Here is a 3,932-nt window from a genome sequence, read left to right as displayed (position 1 = left end):
AAAGTGAAAATTGAAATTCTTAAAAGAATTTAAATTATTCTTTTTTATTTGTTGTAAAGTAAAAAAAAATTTAATTTTTGAATAAATTCTAATTCATAGGTTTTCAAACCAGCTGTGTGTGAAAAATTACATATACACTTAATGATTACTAGTTTGCTCATGAAACATAGTTTCCGTTTTATGATAAAGGAAGAGAAATTGGGGGATTTTTTGAATTGCTGGAAATTTCCGTTGGTTTTGAGCTAGCAAAGAAGGCTAATTCATGTAACCGGCGAAAAAAAAAAAAGAAAAAAGAGAAAGAAATGAAGGCTACTCAAATATTTTGTTATTCCTGGGATTATAGTGGCTAGTTAGGTTGTGAGTTTGTTCATTCATGGGAGTCAAATTTGTTGTCGAATGACTTAAAATAGAAGTGTGGTCGTTGATGTTAACATTCGGGGTTAGGTCTAATATTAATTTCATGCCTTTCATGTTCTACTTGGCCACCATAATTGTGCTATAAATATATGGTCAAAATTAGACAATCTGAAAGTTCAAGAAGAGATGGTATAAACATAATTTGGTAGTAGTTGGGATAGAATTAGAAGACATTCATTGTATGAAGTACGTTTTGCAAAATTTGTGGTCAACTTTTTTTTTTTCTGAGGCACCAAGTTGGATTTGGGCTTGTTTTTAAATCAAATTTTCACCATTGCGTAATGTTTTAGGGTATTTTGTTGCCAAACTGATGTTTCTTTCATTTATACCAAAAAAAAAAAACTTCTTTCGGTTAACGAAGACATATTTATGTGAAAATAGTATTATAAATTGAACCAAGTTGGGTTGGTCTAGTGGTTAACTCACTAGTCCGTTTAAGCAAGTGTCGGGGTTCAAATCCCACTTTGTGCATGCAGCAACCCATTAGCTAGCGGCAAACCCTTAAATAGAGCTCAACCAAAAAACAAAAAAAAGTATTATAAATTGTTAGATAATTTAGTTAAATTTATTAAACTATCCACACTTTACAATATCATCTTTATATGATGATTTATTTATTGGAGTAATCTTCAAGTTGTAATGGTGCTAGCATTTGGTCTTTTGATACAAATTCTATTTGTTCACCGCTGCCACTATATCCACCGATTGAGACCTGTTCATCTGATTACCATTACTTCAAATTTGTAGGAATACCATGTTCAACCACAGATCTGACGAAATGTTATTTATAGTACTTATTATTCAACAAAGAGTTAGTATTTATTTAAGACCCTTGTTATATTTTTATAATAATATTTTTGGTGACTATTTTTATAGTAATGTATAATGAAATATTTATACAATGTGAACAATGAAAGTTTAGAGAGTATTAGAGATATAATCATTAGTGTTACCTTTTCCCATCAGCTTAAGCTTTTGGGATGAGTGGTATCATGCATGTAGGGCTGGAAGTGAGTCAAGCCAGCTCGAACTCGACTCGTTAATAGCTCGATAAGCTAAGCTCGTGAGCTGGTGAGCCAAGCTTGAGCCTAAAATTGAGCTCATAAATTAAATGAGTCGAGCTTGAGCTTGGATAAGCTCAGCTCGTTAGCTCGTGAGCTGGCTCGATTATATATATATTATAACAATCTTAATTATTTAATATTTATATTTATTTTTTACATATAATTTTAATATAGGACATAAATAAAAAATTTATAATTTATTGATAGATAAACAATATATAAAATTGATCTTTTCAAATATTTTTAAAAATATATAAGTTATAATTTATTGATATAAAATTATAGATTATGTATCTATGTTTCTCTTATTTGAGCCAGCTCGTGAGCTCGAGCCAGCTCGTGAGCTTTTGGTGAGTCGAGCTTGAGCTTAAGAAATAAGCTCGATTGTTAATGAGCCGAGCCGTGAGCCAAGCTCAATTTTCGTGAGCCGAGCTTGAGCTTGGCCTAGCTCAGCTCAGCTTGGCTCACTTCCAGCCCTACATGCATGGTATTAGAGCGCTAGATTCGAAAGGTCAAGAGTTTGAGCCTTGGTGAACCCCAAAATACTCGGATGGTTATTCTACATAGTACAGGAGATGTTCATTTTGTAACTCAATAACCCATTGTACACATTGTACAAATAGTCCATTGTCTCCCTAGCAGGATCCTAAAAAATATTATTAAATTCAATTTCCCCTCCCCCCTTCAAGTATTTTCTTTATATATTTTTCATTAGTAAGGTTTGACGTAGTAGGAGGAAAAATTGTGACAACAATTAGGGGTGTTCAAAACCGATCCGGACCGAACTAAACCGATGGACCGAACCGAAAAAACCAAAAACCGAATTAATCAAAAACCGAAAAAACTGAAAAAATGATGTTTTGCGGTTTTTTTGCGGTTCGGTTCGGTTTTCGGTTCTTGCCACCAAAACCCTAACCGAACCGAACCGAACCGGTTCTTCAGAAAACCCTAAAATTAAAACTACCCCAACCCCACCCCCCCTTTTAATTTGCCAAGTTCAATTTGCAAATTCTGTTTAGTGTTTATTGCTGCCTTGCTGGTTTAATTTTTTAATTTGCCAAGTTCAATTTGCAAATTCTGTTTAGTGTTTATTGCTGCCTTGCTGCCTTGCTGGTTTAATTTGTTCATTGCCATTTGCCAAGTTCAATTTGCAAATTCTGTTTAGTGTATTGCAAATTCTGTTTAGTGTTTATTGCTGCCTTGCTGGTTTAATTTGTTCATTGCCAAGTTCAATTTGTAAATTCTGTTTAGTGTTTATTTGCTCGTCTAATCTTAAGTTTTATGGTATGAATTGTTCTCCTTATATTATTATTATTATTATAATTATTGTTGTTGTTGTTCTTATTATGTAATTGTTTTTTTTTATTATTTTAGGTTGGTTTGCATTATGAAGTTTTAGTTATTTTGTTGGAGAAGACACCATAACTTTGCTAATTGCTATCGGTTTAATGACAATTTATTTTTATTTTTAGTTGTGTTGACTGTTGAGCTATTAAACTTCTTTAATTGTCGTATTTGAATTCTATTGTCGTTATATTTATGTAGGATAGCAAGTAGACAACCTTTGAACATTTAGTTCTTTTAAACATAAGGAATTCCGCTAGAAAGCCAACGAAATAAATCAATATGTATAATGGGCTGATTCTTTGGCTTAATAAAAAGAAATAACCATTCGTTATTGTACATGTTTGAACATTTAGGATAAAATATTACTAATTTATCAAACACAATACATCCATACTATTCGGAATAACCATCCGAAAATCAGGGATAATAAACATCTGATATCCTACTAAATCGCATTAAATAAACATCCGATACTTTAATTTTAATTTGAAATTAACCCCGTTATATACATTATACTATACTTCTTCGTAAGTTTTTTATTTGTTGACTTTTATTATGAATAATAATATAACTATTTAATTTCACAAATCAAACTGTCCTACATATTCAATGACCAGAGCAGTGTGAAACCATCGTTGTGAAAACATTTCTTTTTCTTTTTCTGTATAAATTTAAATATTTAATTTTTTTTATCTAGTTCTTCCTGGTTCCTAGTGATACTAGTAGCATAGCATAGCATTGTAGTAGCAACGTGCAATATGCAAAGTATTGATTACACAATACAATAGAAATGTTATCTTGGTGGGTCCATGACTCCATGCTCATAAACACAAGTTAGTTCAATTCAGATTTCAGAAGAAGCACAAGCAGCATTATTGCAACTAAATTTAAATTGTCCTTTGCTCACACCAGTTACCACCATGCACCCACCACCATTAAAACCCCACACACACTACGTACTACTACTATCACTCAAGAAGACCAAACTCAACTCAATAATATAATAATATACTTTCCAGTGAAACAAAATAGTATGCAAATCTGAGACACATTTTCCACTTTTCTTCAAGGCAAAGAAAGAAATAAAAAAGAGCATATAAATAT

This window comes from Arachis ipaensis, chromosome B09 (assembly GCF_000816755.2).
Source record: "Arachis ipaensis cultivar K30076 chromosome B09, Araip1.1, whole genome shotgun sequence".
Taxonomy (NCBI): Eukaryota; Viridiplantae; Streptophyta; class Magnoliopsida; order Fabales; family Fabaceae; genus Arachis; species Arachis ipaensis.
The sequence above is the reverse complement of the archived record's forward strand: the minus strand, read 5'-3'. Positions refer to the sequence as shown.